This window comes from Chiloscyllium plagiosum, unplaced genomic scaffold (assembly GCF_037043375.1).
Source record: "Chiloscyllium plagiosum isolate Xiang-an unplaced genomic scaffold, Cpla_swu_hap1 HiC_scaffold_33, whole genome shotgun sequence".
NCBI lineage: Eukaryota > Metazoa > Chordata > Chondrichthyes > Orectolobiformes > Hemiscylliidae > Chiloscyllium > Chiloscyllium plagiosum.
This window is the reverse complement of record NW_028270171.1, coordinates 3,709,117-3,732,631: the sequence shown is the minus strand read 5'-3', so window position 1 is coordinate 3,732,631 and position 23,515 is coordinate 3,709,117.

Here is a 23,515-nt window from a genome sequence, read left to right as displayed (position 1 = left end):
TTTTGGAACCCCTCATCCAGGACAATTTAACCAGAATCCACAGCCCAGGCCTCCCCTGCTCTTTTTGAAACCACCAGGAAATCAAATTGCAAAGCCCAGGAATAGTCCGGGGTATGGGCTAGAGCTGTACCTTGTGTTAACTTGGTCTATTTCAGATCGAATCCAAGTCCCGGCCCTGTAGTAAGGCAGCACATGAAACAACCCCCTCCTGAGTGTTGGATGGACGCTGTAAGAGTGGACGGTCTTCCCTGTTCTGGGGATCTCTCACTGAAAGCTCTGTTACATTCACTGCATTGTGAGACACTTGGATTATGCACGAGGTAACCAGTCAGCTCAATCTGAGCTGGATTTCCACTCTCTCCCCTCCTCGAGCCAATATTTATCATCCCCCCACAGCACCAATTCAGTAAGTATCGCTGGTTTTCTCAGTGTTGGAGCTTGCTGTGTGTAAATTGGCTCCTGCATTCTCCTGGGTTTGCTTTAGTAGACCAACAATCCAGGGATTTTCGGTTTGAAACTTTGCCAGAGCTTTTTTGGGAATTCAGAAGCGGTTTAAATAATCGGGAAACACAAATTTACGGTCAGTAAATGCGATTGGGATTGTCCTGAAAATCTGAACTGGTGTCTGGTTTGAGAAGGTGGACGGTGTAAGTCCTGATCAGCCCGGCCAGCAGCTCCTGTCTCACAGGGTCGTGAACAAAGGCCACTGCTATTGATGTCAGGTTCAGAAAGCTCTGCTGGTTTGCTCAGTGGAGGGGCAGGAAGGAAAGGAGAGAGAGAGGGCCCCTTTAAACAGCTGAGGCTGAGAAACTATTCCACTGCATAATCACAGATCCCAATCCCCCTGGGAGCTGCTTCCCTGACACCACCATTCAGAGATTCCAATCTATCGCAATTAGAAGCTGTCTCTCAAAGAGCCTGCAGCCTGACAGAGTCTGCTGACACACGGAATCAGTCACAGTCTCTGCAGCACCCTCGCCTATGCTTTTTGTTTCAATTAGTATCCTGGAGATGGGAGTGGAACAGAAGATTGGCCACTGGCAGCTCTCCCTCTCAATGAGGATCAGCACCTTCCCACCAACTTTCCAGTCAGTCCAACACAAGAACAAAGAACCAAGCAGAGGCCACTCGGCCCTTCAATCCTGCTGCCCCATTCAATAAGATCGTGTCTGGCCTAGTTTTAACCTCATTCTACATTCCTGTGTATCCCCGATAATCTTTCATCCCCTTGGTCATCAAGGAGCTATCTCCCTCAGCCTTCAAAATATTTAGAGTTTGTATCCCCTGCCGTATGAGGAAGGAAATTCCAAAGACTCACAACTCTCTGAGAGAAATAAATGTTTCCTCCTGTCTGTGTTAAATGGACGCTCCCTTATTTTTAAACATTGAGCCCTAGTCCTAGATTCTCCCACAAGAGGAAACATCCTTTCCACATCCACACAGTCAATTCCTCTCAGGATCTGAGATATTTCAATTGAGTCACCTCTAACTCTTCTAAAAACCAGAGGATACAGGGCCCAGCCTGTCTCACCTTTCCTCATCAGGCAATCCACTTATTCCACGGATAAGTCTGGCAAATCTTTTCTGAACCGCTTCCAGTGGATTAACATTCTTCCATAAGTACAGTGACCAGTACAGTGACCAGTACAGTACATCGTACTCCAGTACAGTGACCAGTAGAGCACAGTGACCAGTACAGTACAGTGACCAGTACAAGACAGTATACCAGTACAGTGACTAGTACAGTACACAGTACACCAGTACAGTATAGTGACCAGTGCAGTGACCAGTACAGTACTCCAGCACAGTGACCAGTACATAAGATGGTACTCCAGTACAGTGACCAGTACAGTGACCAGTACAGTACTCCAGCACAGTGACCAGTACAGAAGATGGTACTCCAGTACAGTGACCAGTACAGTACAATACTCCAGTACAGTACAGTACTCCAGTACAGTGACCAGTACAGTACAGTACTCCAGTACAGTACTCCAGTACAGTGACCAGTACAGTACAGTACTCCAGTACAGTACTCCAGTACAGTGACCAGTACACCAGTACTGTACACCATACTCCAGATGTGATCTCACCAGTGCCCTGTCCAGCTGATGCAGAACGTCCTTATTCTTGCATTGAATTCCCCTCCTAATGAAAGATAACATTTGATGAGCTTTCCTGGTTATTTGTTGTACCTGCAGACTCACCTTCTGTGATACATGCACTTGGAATCCCAGCTCTCTCTGTATCTCGATCTGCAGCCTCTCACTATTTACATAAAATGCTTTTGGTTATTCTTGCCGTCAACATGGATAATTTCCTACTTTCCCACACTGTGCTGTAATTGCTGGATCTTTGCCCAGTGCCTTCATCTCTCTGTATCCCTTTGTCGGTGCTCGTTACGTCCTCTTCACAACTCACCTTCCCAATGATCCTTGTGTCAGCAACGTTACAGATCATGGCTCCTCTCCTCTATCTGAGACATTTCAATAAACTGTACAGAGGTGAGGTCCCCACCACCGACCCCTGTGGTACACCACCCGTGACATCCTGCCAGCCAGAAAAAGACTCACTTCATCCAACTCTCGGCTTTCTGTTCACCAGCCAATCCTCTATCACTGCCAATCTGTTACCCTCTGAACCATTTTCCACAAAGCCTTCTGGAAATCTAAATACAGTACATCGACTGATTCCCTTTTAGCTATACCACAAGTTACCTCTTTACAGCATTCTAATAAATTGCACAGTGGCTCAGTGATCAACACTGCTGCCTGACAGCCCCAGAGACCTGGGTTCAATCCTACCCTTGGGTGACTGTCTGTGTGGATTTCCTCTGGGTGATTGAGCTTCCTCCCACAGTCCAAAGATGTGCAGGCTAGTGTGGATTGGACCTAGGAAATGCAGGGTTACAGGGATTGGATGGGATGCTCTTCAGAGGGTCAGTGTGGACTCAATAGGCTGAATGGCCTTCTTCCAAACTTTAGGGATTCTGTGATAACTTCTATGAAATTGGTTCAACATGATTTCCTTTGACAAAACCATGTTGACTCTGCCTGATGAGTTTGAACTTATCCATGTCTCTGTCATTGTCTATAATCATCACTTCTGGTGTTTTCCCTATGAGAGATGTTCAACTAACCAACGTGTAGCACCAACGTGTAGCATCAACTATCCCACCGGCTGCTTCCTTTAAAACTCTGGGATGAAATCCATCAGCACACTGGGGACTTGTCAACTCTCAGTTCCAACAATTTAGTCAGTATCACTTCCCCGAAAGGGAGTTGAGTACCCCTCTCGCTACAATTCCGGATTTACCGTCATTTCCAGGAAACTGCTTCTGTCCGTTTTAGTGAAGACTGATGCAAAATACCTGTTCAATTCATCTGCCACCTCTTTATCCTGCATTACTTATTCCCTCGGCTCATTTTTTACAACTTACTTTGTTAACTCTGGAGTGCTGTACCCGAGTTCTGGTCTCCCTGTTATAGGAAGGATATTATTAAAGCTGGAAAGGATTCAGAAGAGATTTACCAGGATGCTGCTGGGTATGGAAGGTTTGGGTTATAAAGAGAGGCTGGTTAGGCTGACGCTTTTCATTGGCTGTGTAGCGGGTTGAGAGGTGACCACATAGAGGTTTATAAAATCATGAGACATATAGAGAGTGTGTCTTTTCCCGAGGTGGGGGGTGGGGGGGTGGATTTCAAGATTAGAGGTCACATGAGAGGAGGGAGATTTTAAAAAGACATGAGGGGCAAATGTTTTACACAGAGCGTGTTTCGCATTTGGGTTTGGGCACAATTACAATGTTTAAAAGACACAGGTAAATACGTGAAGAGGGAAGGTTTGGAGGGATATGGAGCAGGAGCAGGCAGGTGGGTTTAGTTTGGAATTGTGGTTGAACCAAATGGTCTGTTTCTGTGCTGTTTAACTCAATGACTCTATGAAGAAACTTTTCCAATCTGTTTTTATATCTTTGGCTAACTTTCTCTCAAACTCAACGGGAGCCACAGAGCTAAGACAGTAAATTTTGCTGCCCTTTTAAAGTCATACAGTCGTTCTCAATTTTATATTTCAATAAACGCCAGTCCGTATTTAGATCGGAAACACCCTGCGTACATTTGCCTTGCCATAATTATAGCCTCTTGCAGGTTGCACCACCCCCCACTGATAAAACGGTGTCATTACACTGTGACAAATTTACATAGACTTTGGTTGTAAGTTGACTTGAAGTGGACTCAAGTCTATAAATCTAGATTAGTGGTGCTGGAAGAGCACAGCAATTCAGGCAGCATCCCACGAGCAGTGAAATTGATGTTTCGGACAAAAGCCCTTCATCAGGAATAAAGGCAGAGAGCCTGAGGCGTGGAGAGATAAGCTAGAGGAGGGTGGGGGTGGGAAGAAAGTAGCATAGCGTACAATGGGTGAGTGGGGGAGGGGATGAAGGTGATAGGTCAGGGAGGAGGGTGGAGTGGATAGGTGGAAAAGAAGATAGCCAGGTAGGACAAGTCATAGGGACAGTGCTGAGCTGGAAGTTTGGAACTAGGGTGAGGTGGGGGAAGGGGAAATGAGGAAGCTGTTGAAGTCCACATTGATGCCCTGGGGTTGAAGTGCTCCGAGGCGGAAGATGAGGCGTTCTTCCTCCAGGCGTCTGGTGGTGAGGGAGCGGCGGTGAAGGAGGCCCAGGATCTCCATGTCCTCGGCAGAGTGGGAGGGGCAGTTGAAATGTTGGGCCACGGGGCAGTGTGGTTGATTGGTGCGGGTGTCCCGGAGATATTCCCTAAAGCACTCTGCTAGGAGGCGTCCAGTCTCCCCAATGTAGAGGAGACCGCATCGGGAGCAACGGATACAATAAATGATATTGATGGATGTGGAAGGCTCCTTTAGGGCCTTGGATAGAGGTGAGGGAGGAGGTGTGGGCGCAGGTTTTACAGTTCCTGCGGTGGCAGGGGAAAGTGCTATAAAGTCTGATATACTGTCTAGCTAGCAGAAGGATAGGAAGTATTGGCATAATGGAAGGATCAACTGACAGGATGAACCATGAGCGATTGCACCGATCCCTATTATGTGTACATTACAAGGCTAATTCTTGTTCAGGAAGTTGCCAGGTGATTTGCTACCTTGCTTCTCTTCAGTTACTGATGGTTGTGAGTCAGCAGTTATTGACGGCTGTGAGTCAGCAGTTAATTGAAGGGTTCACATATAAAGCAGGAGAGCAAAGCTAAAACAATGCGTTGGCACCTGCTGAACCCTCAAGATGAAATTACAATGTAAAAGCCACTTTCTGCACTGACCTCAGGCAGTGAGAGCAATGTTAATGTGGAGCACTGTGACACAATAGGCAGTGAGAGAACATCATTGACAAGGCGAAGAGTTAGGGAACTACAGCATTATGAAGGTTTAAAGGAGAATGAAGTGGCTGTTACTTCTCACATACATTTGAGCGCAGGATCTCATGGAAACCTGTAAGATTCTGTAGGACTGGGCAGGCTCGGTGCAGGAAGGAGGTTCCTGATGGTGGGGGAGGCCAGAGCCAGGGGTGATAGTTTAAGGATAATGGGGAAACCATTCAGGGCCAGGATGAGGAGACGTTGGGGTGGCACGATGGCTCAGTGGTTAGCACTGCTGCCTCACAACACCAGGGACCCTGGTTTGATTCCATCCTCGGGTGACTGTCTGTGTGGAGTTTCCACTTTCTCCCCGCGTCTGTGCGGATTTGCGCTGGTTCTGTCCCACAGTCTAAAGATGCGCAGGTTAGGGTGGATTGGCCATGCTGAATTGTCCAAACTGTGCTGGCTAGGTGGGTTAGCCACGGGAAATGCAGGGTTACAGGGATGGGGTGGGTCTGGGTGGGATGCTCTTCAAAGGGTTGGTGTGGACTCAGTTGGCTGAATGGCCTGCTCCTGTGCTGTAGGGATTCTAAACGTTCTTCACCCAGAGAGTGGCGAGCTTGTAGGGTTCATTACCAAAGACAAACCATCATTCATCCTCATGAATGAGGTAGATGTGGCTCTTGAAGCTAAAGGGATGTGAGGGGAGGGCAGGGTTAGGGTATTGAGCTCGATGATCAGCCATGATTGTATGAAATGGGGGCCGAATGGCCTCCTCCTGCTCCTATCTTCTGTGTTTCTGTGAATCTACCCTTTATGTTATTCTGTCACAGTTACATTCTGACTTAGCTTTCCGACTGGGACCATCGCCTTGTGCACAGACACCCCTTTCCCAACCAAACCTCCCAGCCTTGGCTTCTAATGTGTGAGGCTCATGAAAGAACAGCCCCAAAAACCACCTTCTCTGTGACAGAGACAGTGTTTGAAATGGAAGTGGAACTCACGACGATTTCTTGAGACTTCCTTCTCTAGCGGGGGTTGGGGGGATGCAGTTGGTTTCTCTTCAGCCTCACGAGGAGGTGGCAGTGGAGAATTTTCCGGAAGGCACACTGCATGTGACTGATGTTTAAGGTGGTAAATGGAGAGTCGATCAGGAGCTGCTTCTGATCCACAGAGACTGGAGAATGTGGCACATAACTTCCTGGCTGATCCACATCTTCTCTCACACAAAAAGAGAAGAAGCGCTGGGGTGAGACCAGGGTGAGGTGCTGGCACAAGTAATGGCTCATTGCCTGACAACGGTGTAGGCAGCAGGAGCTTTAATAAATGACTAACCCTCTCACCAATCCATAACCACCTTCCCTAACCCTAAACCCAACATTAATCATTAACCTGGAATTCAGCCTCTAATCGCCCAGGACTGCAGATGCTGGAGATCAGAGTCAAGAGTGTGGTGCTGGAAAAGCGCAGCAGGTCAGGCAGCATCCGAGGAGCAGGAGCATCGACGTTTCAGGCAAAAGCCCTTCATCAGGAATGTGGGGAGGTTGGGAAAGGGGGCTGAGAGATAAATAGGAGGGTGGGGGTAGGAGTAAGGTAGCTGGGAAGGCGATAGGTCGATGGAATTGAGGCTGGTGCTGATAGGTCAGGGGGAGGGTGCAGTGGATAGGTGGGAAGGGAGATGGATAGTAGGACAGTTCAAGAGGGTGGTGCCGAGTTGGACGGTTGGATCTTGGGATGAGGTGGGTGGAGGGGAGACAAGGAAATTGGTGAAATCCACATTGTTCCCAATTGGTTGGAGGTTCCCAAGGCGGACAATGAGGCGTTCTTCCTCCAGACGTCAGGGGCTTGGATTTGACGGTGGAGGAGGCCCAGGACTTGCAAATTCCCTGGGGGGGGAGTGGGGGGGTGGGAGGGGGAGTTGAAGTGGTCAGCCACAGGGCAGTGGGGTTGATTGGTGCGTGTGTCCCAGAGATGTTCCCTGAAATGTTCTGCTGACCATCCAGTTCAGTCCCCTATTCCCACTTTCTCTCTGATCCCTTCAGCTTGAAGGACTATATCGAACTCCTTCTTGAAAAGTGAAAACTGCAGATGCCGTCAATCAGAAACAAAATCAGAAATTGCCGAAAAAGCTCAGCAGGTCTGTCAGCATCTGTGGAGAGAAATCAGAGTTAACGTCTCAGGTCGAGTGATCCTTCTTCAGAACTCTAACCCTTCCTCAAACCCAAAATGCTAACTCTGATTTCTCTCCACAGGTGCTTCCAGACCTGCTGAGCTTTTCCAACAATTTCTGATCTTATTCCTTCTAGAAAACACTCAATGTTTTGGTCTCAACCGCTTTCTGTGGCAGAGAATTCCCCAGGCTCCCCACTCTCTGGGTGAAGACATTTTTCCTCATCTCAGTCCCAATGGCCTCCCCCGTATCCTTAGGCTGTGACCCCCCTGGTTCTGGATTACCCTGTCATCAGGAACGGCCTTCCTGTGTTTACCCTGTCTAGTCCTGTTAGTATTTTAGAGGTTTCTATGCAATCACACCTCATCCTCTGGAACCCCAGGGAATATGGTCTCTCTCTGAACATCACTCCCGATGGCTTTAATGATTGAAGCTCCAGGAGTTTCTCAGGGGAGTGTCTTAGGCCCATCTCCAGCTGCTCAATCCTCCCCCCACCATAAGGTCAGAAGTCAGGATGTTCACTAATGATTGCACAATGTTCAGCACCATTCACCACTCCTTAGATACTGAAGCAGTCCGTGTCCAAATGCAGCAAGGTCTGAACAATATCCAGGCCTGGGCTGACAAGTGGCAGGTAACATTCACTCCACACAACGACCATCTCTAGCCAGAGAAAATCTAACCACCACCCCTCGGCTTGTAACCACTGTCAATGATTGTAAAACCACTGATGGTTCACTGATGTCCTTTAGGTACAGAAGGTGCCATTCTTACCCAGTCTGGCCTACACGTGACTCCAGACCCACAGCAACGGGGCTGACTCTTAGCTGCCCTTTCAAATGCCCCGGCAAACCATTCCATTAAGGATGGGTGGCATGGTGGCTCAGTGGTTAGCACTGCTGCCTCACCGCGCCAGGGACCCAGGTTCGATTCCAGCCTCGGGTGACTGTCTGTGTGGAGTTTGCACGTTCTCCCCGTGTCTGTGTGGGTTTCCTCCGGATGCTCCGGTTTCCTCCCACAGTCCAAAGATGTGCAGGTTAGGTGAATTGGCTATGCTAAATTACCCATAGTGTCCAGGGATGTGTAGGCTAGAAGAATTAGGTAAAAACAATGACTGCAGATGCTGGAAACCAGATTCTGGATCAGTGGTGCTGGAAGAGCACAGCAGTTCAGGCAGCATCCAACGAGCAGCAAAATCGACGTTTCGGGCAAAAGCCCTTCATCAGGAATAAAGGCAGAGAGCCTGAAGGGTGGAGAGATAAGCTAGAGGAGGGTGGGGGTGGGAAGAAAGTAGCATAGAGTACAATAGGTGAGTGGGGGAGGAGATGAAAGTGGTAGGTCAGGGAGGAGAGGGTGGAGTGGATAGGTGGAAAAGGAGATAGGCAGGTAGGACAGGTCATGGGGACAGTGCTGAGCTGGAAGTTGGGAACTGCAGTGAGGTGGGGGAAGGGGAAATGAGGAAACTGTTGAAGTCCACATTGATGCCCTGGGGTTGAAGTGTTCCGAGGCAGAAGATGAGGTGTTCTTCCTCCAGGCACCTGGTGATGAGGGAGCGGCGGTGAAGGAGGCCCAGGACCTCCATGTCCTCGGCAGAGTGGGAGGGGGAGTTGAAATGTTGGGCCACAGGGCGGTGTGCTGCTCCCTCACCACCAGGCGCCTGGAGGAAGAACGCCTCATCTTCCGCCTCTGAACACTTCAACCCCAGGGCATCAATGTGGACTTCAACAGTTTCCTCGTTTCCCCTTCCCCCACCTCACCCTAGTTCCAAACTTCCAGCTCAGCACTGTCCCCATGACTTGTCCTACCTGCCTATCTTCTTTTCCACCTATCCACTCCACCCTCCTCCCTGACCTATCACCTTCATCCCCTCCCTCACTCACCTATTGTACTCTATGCTACTTTCTCCCCACCCCCACCCTCCCCTAGCTTATCTCTCTCCACGCTTCAGGCACTCTGCCTTTATTCCTGATGAAGGGCTTTTGCCCGAAACGTCAATTTTGCTGCTCCTCGGATGCTGCCTGAACTGCTGTGCTCTTCCAGCACCACTAATCCAAAAAATGGGGCAATAAACACTGGGCCCAGCCAGTGATGCCCACATCCCACCAATAAATTAACAAGAAGTAACTCTCGCAAACTGCGTGGATCGGCAGGATCCCCCCCGAGTGTTGAACAGAGTGGAAAGACAATTTGGTGAGGATCAGCCACACTTGATACCGGCTCCACTGGCCCCCAGGAGACCGTAGGCAGGAGCAGGAACCTTTTCCAAATCGTGAATCCTTTCCTGCTTTTTTCTGAGCGAAGAAAGCAGAACTGCAAGGTCATTAGTTTGAGAACAGAAAAATTCATTTGTTTGGGCACAGTTAGAGTGGCTGAGACTGCTTTAAATCGTAGTGATCTCCGTGAAGGCATGGCTGGTTTTGACAAGCTGTCAGCCTCTGACAAAGGATGGAACATCTCAGCCTTGATTCAGACATTGATTTACAACAGCCCTGAACACCACGCTGGGATTTACCGAATCCCTCAAGCTGCACTCCTGGACGATATGGCCAGACCTTTCTGCTTTTCTTGAAGCTCACGGTCTGCAAACACTCCAATTTTGGGGTCAGGGATCTTCTGAAGGAGGGATAGTGAGGGTAGCTCTGGATCAGCACCCACCATTTCCTGAACTAGTGGTCAGTGGGAAAAAAAGAGATGAAATCTGAACAATGCAGGCGTGCATTTGTACGGCACCTTCACCCATCCTTCACAAACAAGGAAGTACCTGCGCATCAGAGTCACTGTTGTATTGTGGGTAACACAAGTGATAAAGTTGTTGCAAAGCAAGATCCCAGAAATAACGGTGCATGATGACCAGAGAAACTGCTTTTGTGAGATAAGCATTGACTTCCACGCCCACCCCCCCCCCCCCCCCCACCCCCACCCCAGCCCCATCCAGGAAACCAGAGGAAGACACCCCCTGCCCCATCTGGGAATGTTGGATATGGGATCTTTCAGTGCACCGAAGAATAAAGAGGGCACCAGTTTAAAATCTGATTTTAAAGACAACACATGACAGTGCATCATTCCCTCAGCACCCACCCTGGCTCTTTCACTTTGGATTATTGGCTGAACTCTTGAAGAGAGATTTAAAGTCAGATCCTAAAACATCTCCTTCTGTCTTTCTTTCAGTGTCTCAGTCTGGGATTATCTGTCTCTTGTCTGTAACTGTCTGTTGTTCTGTCTCTCTGCTTCCCTCTCACCATCACAGAATCAAAGAGTGATCCAGCGCAGGAGGCCATTCAGCCCACTGGGTCAGCTCTGTCCAATTCCTCCCAGCACCCTTTCTTATATCCACAGAGCCCAGTGATAACTCTCCCTTTGCAAACATTCCTCCAGTTCCTTTTGGATAGTTTGCTTTGAACCCACCACCCTTTCCGTCAGACCATTCCGGATCCAACGCGACCACGTTGTCTTTGATCTCTTGATCCTTTTCATCAATTACATTGTTCCTCACGGCGTTCCTTCAGCATCGCTGGGTCAAAATGCCAGAACTCTCTTCCCAACGGCATTGTGGGTCTACCCACAGCAAGTGGACTGCAGCGGTTCAAGAAGGCAGCTCCCCCTCCCCCTCTCAAGGAGCAAATAAGGACGGGGCAATAAACGGGCAAAAAACATGCCCAACCAGTGAATAAAAACAATTCCCTAAACCTGTGTTCATCCTCTGGTGATCAACACCTCTGGTGGTAACGACCCATCCTCACTTTGTGAGCACCTTCTAAATTTCCTCTGTTCTTGGTGGATTTATGCCTGATTAGAAGTCACACAATACCAGGTTATAGTCCAATAGGTTTATTAGAAGTCACAAGCTTTCAGACCATCGGACTATAACCTGGTATCGTCTGGCCTTGCCCACCCCAGTCCAACAGCGGCAGCTCCACACCATTTTTATTCCTGAGCTTTGGGAGGCGCAGGGTGAGTGCCTGAGGAGGAAGGGGTTCTCGCTCTCGGCAGGTTGGTCAGACAAAGGAATGCAGTCTCAGTTCCGCTTCCAGGGGTATCTCCTGTGGCCTTGCTGCAGGCTGAGGGTGAGCTTTCCATTTGGAAACACCTCAGATCTGTTCCTGGTGGATGGAGCGAGGGGATTGGGAGTGAGCTGGGCCAACAGCAGGCATCTGGCCTTGAAGGGACGTGGCAGGGGAGCTGAGGCTGCCTTGGCAATGGAACGCAGTGAGTCCAAAACAGTATATTGATTACAACAACTGCCAGGCTCAATCTATCTGATAATATCGCAGCTCCAACAGCAATGAGGGCCAACATAAGGGAACATGCAGAACAACAGGGAGGGTCTGTTAGTGAGGACAGTGGGTACATCTGCAGAGGGTTAACCTGACTGGGGCCCTAACAAAGGGGGTTTGATAGAGACAGGGCACAAAAACTGTTGCCATTTGTAATAGCGGGTGGATGAGACCAGAACAAGGGGCACTGTTGTGAAATTCAGGAGAAACCTCCTTATCCAGAGACTGGTGAGAATGTGGAACCCACTGCCACAGGGAGAGATTAAGGGGACCAGGGTGAAGTGGACAAACACATGATGGAGAGGAGAATAGAAGGATACCTTGGGAATGATGGTGAGGGCTGAGGGGAGGTTTGTGAGGAGTGTAAGTAACAGAAAGGCCCGATTGTGTCCTGAGGCAGTGAGTTAGCTCAGAGGAATTCTCTGTGCAGATTATTCTTTCACTGCACCATGTCCCAGCTCCCAGTTTCCCCTGTTCTTGCCCCAAGACTCCTGGCCAATTCTGAGGGAGTTCTCCTGGGCCTGGGCACTGAGTGCCCCTTTTCCTGCAGCATCGAATGCTTCCGCAACACTCTCCCCCCACCCCACCCCCCACCATATCTGTCACTCCTGTCATGAAAAGAGACAGATAGACTGATGGAGAGAGGGAGTGAGGCAGAGACAGAGATACAGAGGGGGAGAGAGAGATAGACAGACAGAGAAAAGATAGGCATACAGAGAGAGAGACAAAGAGGGGTGAAACAGAGAGAGACAGACAGACAGACAGACAGAGGGAGACAAAGAGAGAGAGAGGCAGACATCAAGGAAGAGAGATGGACAGGGAGAAAGAGAAAGTGAGAGAGAGAGAGAGAGACAAAGATGGAGAGAAACAGAGAGAGCAACAGAGACAAACAGACTGATAGAGAGGGAGAGATAGAGAGAGAGAGATAGACAGAGAGAGCAAAAGACAGAACAAAGAGGAAGATAAAGAGAGACAGAGAGAGATGAACATAGAGCAAGAGACAGAACAAATAAGAAACGAGAAAGAGAAAGAGAGAGAGTAAAGGAGAGAGACAATTGCAGACTCAGGGCATGGTCAACACAATGTATGGCCAGTCACAAAGGTAGGCCGAGGTAAGATGCTGCAAGGGATTGAACACCAGGGTGAGAATTTTAAAATCAGCGCTGGGTGAGCAGCCAAAGCAGGTCACCAAGTCAACAGTAAAAGCCCTCTGACACATCCTGAGATATTATTTTTATGTTGATCTGACTGATGACAGACTGTCAATTTGAGAGCCTGAGGGAATTAATAGAGTTAATAGGTTGACTTGTTTCAGATTAGACTGAGTTTCCCTCCATCAATGACAAAGCAGACAAAGCACTTGCTTCCACCTGTCGCTGTACCTTGCTGCTGTTCCTGGAAGAGGTGACTGTACTGTCACCACAGCCGACACGGCCGCACCAGCCCGTGTGGAGAGGCCTTACCTGACCTCACTGCTGTGTGTCAGAGGAAACCCCGCAGCTTGGTTCGTGTGTGGCTGTATCTTCCTTGGTTATTGAAGTCCTGGAGTTAGATTGTGAACTCAGAGAGCTAGGCTGAAAGGCAGCAACTCCACCACAGGGTCCCAAAGCTTCGTTCTAGATCGTTGAGGTCAGGGGTCACACAACACCAGGTTATAGTCCAACAAGCTTTCGGAGTGCTGCACCTTCATCAGGGGACCCGCTCCGAAAGCTTGTGATTTCAAATAAACCTGTTGGTCTATCACTTGGTGTCGTGTGATTTCTGACCTTGTCCACCCCAGTCCAACACTGGCCCCTCCACATCATGGAATCGCTCACTTTACCCACTGAATGGATCTTTTTCAGAGTACTCCAGGTTTGTTTGGATAATGAGGAAATCTGAAAGAGTCCGCTTTTCATAATTTACAAAAACTGGGCATAATTAGCCCGATAGTTTGCTGCCATCTTTCAGCTGAAGGCTATTCGGCCTCTTGAGCCTGCTGCACCACTTAATAAGATCACGGCTGACCTTTTACTTCAACAACACTGGATGTAGGTTTGCTCACTGAGCTGGAAGGTTCATTTTCAGACGTTTCATCACCATACTAGGGAACATCTTCAGTGAGCCTCTGGACAAAGCACTGCTGATGTTTCCTGCTTTCTATTTATATGTTTGGGTTTCTTTGGGTTGGGAATGTCATTTCCTGCGGTGATGTCATTTCCTATGGTGATGTCATTGCCTATGGTGACGAAACATCTGAAAACGAACAGTCCAGCTCAGCGAGCAAACCGACATCCAGAACCTCAACCTGAGCTACAAATTGTCTCAAAACTCGCCTCAGTTAATACTTTCCACCCCATCCCATAACACTTTAGATCCTAATTATTCCAAACTCCGTTTGCTTCAACCTTGAATCAATTAAATGGTCAGTAGTTGCCTGGGGTAACGAGTTCCAAAAATACACAGAGGGAAGGAGTACTTCCTCAGCTCAGTCTGAAATAGCTGGCTCCTTATCCTGAGACAGTGACTCTACAACCAGTCTGTCCAGCCTCTCAGCCTGCCAATCCCTGTCAAATCAGAGGTGTGAGAGTGCTGAAGGCTCTTGTGGTGTGCTGATAGTATCCCTACCTCTGAGCCAGGAGGCCCAGGTTCACATACCACCTACTCCAGAGAGGGTGCAGAGACACCCCCCGGACAGGTTGATTAAAAGCAACTTGTGAGAGCAAGGATCCCCTTCCAACTCCCCATAGATTCAGCCCCGTCCCCCCTCTCTGTTACCTTCACTCTGTATTACTCTGAAGGGGCTCTGTGTGTACTTTCATCAAGTGGGAGGGAGCACTGGAGATTTACTGATGGTCATTATTCCACGTAAAATACCATAGGTGAGTTAGTGATGGGAAAACACAAGCTTTCAGTCATGCGTAAGAGCACATTAATTGGATATTAATTGAAGAGAGGTGTGAGCTCTCGGGTCTTGTGGTGTTGTGGTAGTGTCCCTATCTCTGAGCTAGGGGACACAGGTTCAGGTGTAACCTGCTCCAAAGGTGTGTAATAACAGGCTGATTTTTGAGTGGTGTCAAATTGTGCAGATGTTACACTTGTGTTCTCCTACACCCACCAGCCTTATGCTCTCTAAACCAGGTTGTACAATCGCTGCGGATTGTTGCTGAGCTCTGACTGTAGTGGTGTAGATGCACATTGGGAACGGGAACATAGCTCCCCAAACTCCCGTTAATCAGGTCAGTCAACATCTGCCAGTGCAACAGGCAGAAGGAAGGATGGAGAATGAAGGAGAAATTAAGAGACAGATCTCATTAAAACACATCTAGTTTTGACAGGGATTGGCAGAGTCAATGCTGAGAGGCTGGACAGACTGGTTGTAGAGTCATCATGTCAGGATAAGGAGCCAGCTGTTTCAGACTGAGCTGAGGAAATACTCCTTCCCTCTGAAGGCTGCAAATCTTTGGAACTTGTTACCCCAGGCAACTACTGACCATTTAATCGATTCAAGGTTGAGGCAAACGGAGTTTGAAATAATTAGGGTCTGAAGTGTTATGGGATGGGGTGGAAAGTATAATTGAGGTTGAGGTTGAAGGTCAGCCATAATCTTATTAAATGGTGTGGCAGGCTCAAGGGGCCGAATGGCCTATAGCTGAACAAGTAATAAGAACGGAAACACTGATGTACAACAGAAAGCTAGCTAGAAATATAAAAGCAGGAGGTAAAAGTTTCTGTAGATACTTAAAAAGGAAATGATTCAGCAAAGTGAGCACTGGACCTGTAGAAAATTGAATCTGGCAAAGAAAATTGGGAAATAAGGAGATGGTAGATGAATTGAGATGCAAGTAACATCCCAACAATGGTTCTAAACCAGAAAATGGAAGGTAGGATGAACTCAAGAATATGGCAAACACCAGGGAAGTGGCTGAAGAAATAGTTGGAGCTTTGGGTGAACAGGGGTCTGGGTGCTGATGACCCTCACTCTGGGCTCTTAAAGGAAGAAGCTCATGAGAGAATTAACCCATTGGTTTTAATTTTCCAAAATTCCCACAATTCAGCAAAGGGCTCTATCTGAACGGAAAATAGTGAATGTAGCCAACATTGCAGAAAAAGGGAGGGAGGAGGAAAGCAGGGAACTATCAGCAGGTTTGATTATTATTGGATCATTGATTGTCATGTGTATCCAAAATAAAACACAGTGATAAGTGTGTGTCATCGTCCTGAACCATTCTCATTAACTTGAAATAAAACGAAAAATAAAGGAGGATAATTTATAGAGTGTCCAACTTTTCCTTCCCTGCTGCTACAGTCCCCGCTCTGGGCTACACCAGCCCACACCACGCTGCAGTGAGGGACACACTCTGGGCTACACCAGCCCACACCACGCTGCAGTGAGGGACACACTCTGGGCTACACCAGCCCACACCACGCTGCAGTGAGGGACACACTCTGGGCTACACTGCTGCTGCCTCCTGCTGAAGAACTCTTTATCAGGTTGGTTTCAGCGGAAAATAAATAAAACTGTGAAAAGAAAAAGGGTTAAAGAAAAAGAAAAAACAGATGAAGAGGACAAGCCCGGGTGTGGGAACCCCGACTCCAGCTACTCCACCGCCGCCATCTTGGGAAAACAAACCATCTGTCCGTGGGAAGGTGGCACAATGGATTATTAACCTCATTATTATAGGGTACCGGAGACACTCAAGGTGACCAGGTAGAGTCAACATGGTTTTGTGAAAGGGAATCCATGTTTAAGTATTTTGTTGGAGCTCTTTCAGGAAGTTACATGTGGATAAAGGGGACCCAGGGGATGTGCTGCCCTTGAATTTGCAGAAGGGTGTGTGATAAGGAGCCACATTGTGGAAAACAAAAGCTCATGGTGTGGAGGGTAACAAGAAGATTGGCCAATAAGAGTGAGGAGATGGTGGGCATGAACGGTCACCACAGTGACTCAGTGGTTAGCACTGCTGCCTCCCAGCGCCAGGGACCTGGGTTCAATTCCAGCCTCAGGTGACTGTCTGTGTGGAGTTTGCACATTCTCCCAGTTTCTGAATTAGTTTCCTCTGGGTGCTCCGGTTTCCCCGCACAGTCCAAAGATTTGCAGGTTAGGGTGGATTGGCCATGCTAAATTGCCCATGGTGTTCAGGGATATGTAGGTTAGGTGCATTAGTCAGGGGTAAATGTAGAGGAATGGGTTTGGGTGAGAGAGTCAGTGTGGACTTTTTGGGCCGAAGGGCCTGTTTCCACACTGTAGGGATTCTATGTTTATTGGGAAGATGTAATGAGTGGTGTGCTACAGCAATCAGTTCTGGGCTCTCAACCTGTAGAAATGACTTGGATGGAAGGATATTGTGTTAAGTCTGACGGTCAGGATACCAGATACCATGACTGCATTGCAGCCTGTGGCCCGGGGAATACTGACTGTGAGGCATAACATACCAACGGGACAGAAAGTACACCTGCTAACTTTGCTGAAGACACAGAGACAGAGAGGAAAGAAGAGGATGCAAGAATATAAACATAGTTGAAGGGAGTGGGCAAATGGAGTATAGTGGCAGAAAAGGAGAATTGTCCATTTACAGGAAGAATGAAGGAGAAGCTGGTTATCTCCATGTTGAGGGGGTTGCAGAGCTCTGAGCTGCAGCTGGTTATCTCCATGTTGAGGGGGTTGCAGAGCTCTGAGCTGCAGCTGGTTATCTCCATGTTGAGGGGGTTGCAGAGCTCTGAGCTGCAGCTGGTTATCTCCATGTTGAGGGGGCTGCAGAGCTCTGAGCTGCAGCTGGTTATCTCCATGTTGAGGGGGCTGCAGAGCTCTGAGCTGCAGCTGGTTATCTCCATGTTGAGGGGGTTGCAGAGCTCTGAGCTGCAGCTGGTTATCTCCATGTTGAGGGGGCTGCAGAGCTCTGAGCTGCAGCTGGTTATCTCCATGTTGAGGGGGTTGCAGAGCTCTGAGCTGCAGCTGGTTATCTCCATGTTGAGGGGGTTGCAGAGCTCTGAGCTGCAGCTGGTTATCTCCATGTTGAGGGGGTTGCAGAGCTCTGAGCTGCAGCTGGTTATCTCCATGTTGAGGGGGTTGCAGAGCTCTGAGCTGCAGCTGGTTATCTCCATGTTGAGGGGGTTGCAGAGCTCTGAGCTGCAGCTGGTTATCTCCATGTTGAGGGGGTTGCAGAGCTCTGAGCTGCAGAGTGTGTCCTGATGCATGAATTGCAAACGTTTATTTTCAGGTTCAGCAAGTAGCCAGGCAAGTGAATAGGACAATATCCATTACTGCAACGGAATTGAATTCAAAAGTAGCACTGGGGACAGCAGATCTGGAGGACTGTGCACTGTATTGGTCACCCGGGCTAAGGAAGGATGTAAATGCATTAGAACCAGATCAGGGAGGGTTTACCGGACTGAAGCCAGGAATGGCTGGGTTCTCTTTCCATCAAACGTTATTGTGGAAGACACCAGCAGCTGACCAGAACCTTCAAGACAGTCAAGGGTCAGAGGTGAATGCAGTGGCCATCACTAAGGAGAAGGTGCTGGGGAAGCTGAAAGGTCTGAAAATGGGTAAATCACCTGGATCAATGGACTATACACCAGAGTTCTGAAAAACATAGCTGAGGAGATTGTAGAGGCATTGGTGGTGATCTTTCAGGAAACACTGGAGTCAGGGAGAGTCCCGGAGGACTGGAAAATAGCAAATGCAACACCCCGGATAAGACGTGAGGGAGGCAGTAGGCAGGAAACTATAGGCTGGTTAGCCTGACTTCAGTTGTTGCTAAGATTTTTGAGTCCATTATTAAGCATGAGATTGCGGAGTATTTGGAAGTGCTTAGTAACATAGGGCTGAGTCATGCCTAACAAATCTGATACACTTCTTTGAGGAGATAATGAGAAAGTTAGACAAAGGAGAGCCAGTGGACGTGATCTATTTGGATTTCCAAAAGGCCTTTGATAAGATGCCATACAGGAGGCTGCTAAATAAGATTACAGCCCACGATGTTAGGGGCAAGGTATCAGCATGGATAGAGGATTGGCTGACTGGCAGAAGGCAGAGAGTGGGAATAAAGGAATCTTTCTCAGGATGGCAGCTGGTGACTAGTGGAGTTGCATAGTGGTCTCTGTTGGGATTGCAACTATTCACATTATGCATTAACAATCTGGATGAAGGAACTAAGGGCATTGTTGTTAAGTTTGCAGATGACACAAAGCTAGGTGGAGAGACAGGTCGTGTTGAGGAAGCAGGGAGGCTGCAGAAGGACTTGAACAGGCAGGAGAGTGGGCCTAGAAGTAGCAGATGGAATATAATGTGGAAAAACTATGGTTATGCTGTTTGATAGGAAGAATAGAGGTATAGGCTACTTTCTAAACGGGGAAAGGCTTTGAAAATCTGAAGCACAAAGGGAGTCCTGGTTCAGGAATTTGTCGAGGTTTAACATTCAGTTCGGAAGACAAATGTAATGTTAGTGTTCAGTTTGAGATGGCTAGAATACCAGAGCAGGGACATAGTGCTGAAGCTGTATAAAGCTCTGGTCAGACCACATTTGGAATATTGCGAGCAGTTTGGGCCCTGTATCTAAGGAGGGATGTACTGGCCATGTAGGGGACCCAGAGGAGGTTTAAATAAATGATCCGGGGATGAAGGGCTTGTCATATGAGCAGTGGGTGAGAACTCTGGGTCTGTACTCAGTGGAGTTTAGAACAATGGAGGCGGGGGGGGGAGGGATCTGGTTGAAATTTACAGAATATTGAGAGGCCTAACTAGAGTAGATGTCGGAGAGACTAGAGCACAGGCTCAGAGTGAAGTGAGGACCCTTCAGAACCAAGATGAAGAGGAATTTCTTCAGCCAGAGGGTGGGGAATCTGTGGAACTCATTGTCAGAGAGGGGTGTGGAGGCCAAGCCATTGAGTGTATCTAAGACTGAAATAGAAAGGTTCTTGGTCAGTGAGGGGGTCAAATGTTACAAGGAAAAGGCTGGTGAATGGGGTTGAAAAACAAAGTCAGCCATGATCAAATGATGGACCAGGCTTGAAGGGCTGAATGGCCTAATTTTGCTCCTATATCTGATGAGGAAAGCTTGGACAGGCTGGGCTTTTATCCCCTGGAATTCAGAAACTAAGAAGAGGTTTCATTGACAGAGAAGATCCTGAGGGGATCTTGACTGGGTGGATATGGAGAGGGTGGTTTCTCTTGTGAGGGAATCTCAAACAGGCAGTCACTATCTGAAAATAAATTGTCATCCAATTGTCAAGTCAAAGATGGTGAGAACATTTTTCTCACAGAGAGTCGAGAGTTTTGGAATTCTCTTCCTCGGAAGGCAGTACTGTAGAAGGAAAGTCTGTGAAGATTTTGAAGGCAGAGGTGACGAGATTCTCAATAAGCAAGTGGCGGGGTGGGGGGCAGGGAAAACCGAAAGATTTTCAGGGGCCTGTGGGGAAGTGATCAGATCAGCCATGACCTTACTGAATAACACAAAAGGTTTGCGTGATTTACTCCACCTCCTTGTTCATATCTTCACATGTTTGTGTTTCTGAGGCTGTTGGTGGGATCTTGCTGTGTGCAAATTAGACGTCATGTTTCCCAGCAACAACAGTTCAAATACACTTTGCTCGATGCAAAAGGCTTTGGGATGTGCTAGGCCGCTCTATAAATGTAAGTCTTTGCTGTCTTTCTTTATCTCTCGGTCATTGAGAGAGCTTCTGTGATTATTGGCTTGAATAAAGCTTTCAGGTCATTTCTGATTCAGAGTGGGATTAGCTCATCAGTCAGCGAGAGTCGGTCACTGATGCAGCATCTCATCGAATGTGTCAAAGGGACTAATTCCCTCCCAGCCTATGAAATATGACTTTTATTAGCAGGAGGCAGTGGCAGATGGAGCAGAAAACCTTCGACAATAAAATGAAATAAAATATTCTCAGCAAGGTCACTATCTCGATTCATTCAGCAATAGCCAGCGCACAGGAACCGAAATTTACAAACAATTTCTGTCTGAGGTCACAAACCAAAACTGCAACATTTTAAGAAACATTAGTATTTTTGTTTTTGCTTTGAAGAAATAACCGAAAGAGGTTTTCTTTGGGGTGTGGAGTGGAGTGGAGGGGAGGTTTGGTATTTTTGTGTTACTGATTTTTTTTATATTGAATGGAATATTTATGAGACAATTTTGTACACACTTCCTCTTACTGACCAGACTGAGACAGAGTCAGGCTTAAGCAGTTCATTGGAGACTGGAGCATGAAAAAACAAAATTGGATTTCCATAGCACCACTCACATCCTTAGGACATCCCAATGTACCTTAAGTCAGTTAATTACTTTGTGATGCATGGTCAGCGGTAATACAGGGAACAAGGCGGGGGGTGGGGGGGTTGAGGGGAACTCACACACAGCAAGCTCCGACACACGCACAGTAAGCTCCGACTCACACACGGCAAGCTGTGATAATGCCTGGATCACCAGTCTTTGTGGTGCTGGCTGGAGGATAAATATCAGCCGGGGAGAATTCCCCACCTTGTTTCCAAAATAGTGGCCTTGGAATCTTTTCTGGCCCTGCAGGCGGCAGTTGAGGCCCTGAATTTAATATCACAACTGAAAAACGATACCATCAACAGTGCTGCACTCTCTCTCCTTGAGTATCGTTTTGGTCTCCCAGTCTGAGAAAAGACATTCTTGTGTCTGGTCAGCATGGACGGGTTGGACCGAAGGGTCTGTTTCCATGCTGTAAATCTCTATGACTCTATGACTGACTCCCAGGGTAGCAGGGCTGACGTATTGAAGATAGATCAGATCGACTGGGCTTGTACTCAGTGGAATTTTAAATGAGTGACGGGAGAATCTCATAGAACCATATAAAATCATGATGGGAATGAACAGGCTAAATACAGGAAGCATGTTTCCTCCAGCACGAGGGGTCACAGTTTAAGAATACAATTACAACATTTAAAAAGCATCTGGATGGGTACATGAATAGGAAGGGTTTAGAAAGATATAGGCCAAGTGTTGACAAATGGGACTCGATTAATTAAGGATATCTGGTCGGCATGGATGAGTTGGACCAAAAGGTATGTTTCTGTGCTGTACATCCCTTTGACTCTATGACTCCAATAAGGGGTATGCCATTCAGGACTGAGATGATGAAGAATTTATTCCCTCAAAGAGTTGTGAACCTGTGGAATTCTCTCCCACAGGAAGCTATTGGGACCAGTTCGTTAGGTATATTCAAGAGGGGGCTGGATGTGGCATTTGCAGCTAAAGGGATCGCGGGGTATGGGAAGGAAATGGGAATGGGAGACTGAGATTGCATGGTCAGCCCTGATAGTATTGAATGGCAATGCAGGCTCGAAGGGCCGAATGGCCTACTCCTGCACCCACACCTACGTGTCTATGTTTCATCTCTCTGCTCCTAAGCATGTGAAGATGTGAATGTTGCCTGGCGTGCATTCTAATGACCAAGGGCCCATGGATTCTCACATGCCTATCTCAGAGGTAGGGTTGGTAACTTCCCCCAGCCAACTGGAAAGGACAACAACAGTCTTTGTCATCCCACAGGACTAACCTTGACCATGTATGGAACGAGGTAAAAACAATGACTGCAGATGCTGGAAACCAGATTCTGGATTAGTGGTGCTGGAAGAGCACAGCAATTCAGGCAGCATCCGAGGACAGGCAAAATTGCCTGAATTGCTGTGCTCTTCCAGCACCACTAATCCAGAATCCATTTATGGAACGGTCCAATGTCAATATATTTCAAACAAATTAAAGATTTTGAAAAAACGGAAATAAATTGAAGCAGGTCATGGCTAAATGCAGAAAGCCCTGGATAATATTTAGGTTTGGGCTGACCAGTGGCAAGTAACCTTCACAGCACTCAATAACCATCTCCAGCGAAAGAGAATCGAACGACCGCCCCTTGATGTTCAATGGTATTATCATCACTGAATCTTCCTCTGTCAATAACCAGGGGCATACCATTGATCAGAAACTGAACTGGACTAGTCGTACAAACCAGTCAGAGGCTAGGAATTCTGCAGTGAGTAACTCACCTCCTGACTCTCCAAAAACTGTCCACCCTCAATATGCACAAGTCAGGAGTGTAATGGAATATTCCCCACTCGCCCTGGATGGGGGCAGCTCCAACAACACTCAAGAAGCTTGACACCATCCAGGACAAAGCAGCCGCCACTTGATTGACAACTCATTCACAACCTGCAACATCCAATCTGTCCCCCACTGATGCACACATTCCACAAGATCCACTTCAGAAATTCGCCAAGGCTCCCTGGACAACACCTTCCAAACCTACAAACACTACCGTCTAGAAGGACAAGGTGAGTGGATACATGGGAACTCTACCACGTGCAAATTTCCCTGCAAACCACTTACCATCCGCACTTGGAAATATATCGATATGGAGGTACCAGTGTTGGACTGGGGTGGGCAAAGTCAGAAGTCACACAACACCTGGTTATAGTACAACAGGTTTATTTGAAATCACAAGCTTTCAGAGTGTTGCCCCTTTGTCAGGTGGATGGGAAATATATCACTGTCCTTCAGTGTCAGTGGGTCAAAATCCTGGAATTCCCTCCTGAAAGGCAACATAGGTGTATATGAAGCAAATAGCCAAGGAACTGGTGCAGGGGGCAGGGATTCAGGTTTTTGGATTATTAGGATGTCTCCTGGGGCAGAAGTGGCCAATATAAGAGGGACAGGTTGCACCTGAAATGGAGGAGGAGAATATCCAGGAGGGGAGATTTACCAGAGCTACTCGGGAGGGTTTAAACTAGGCAG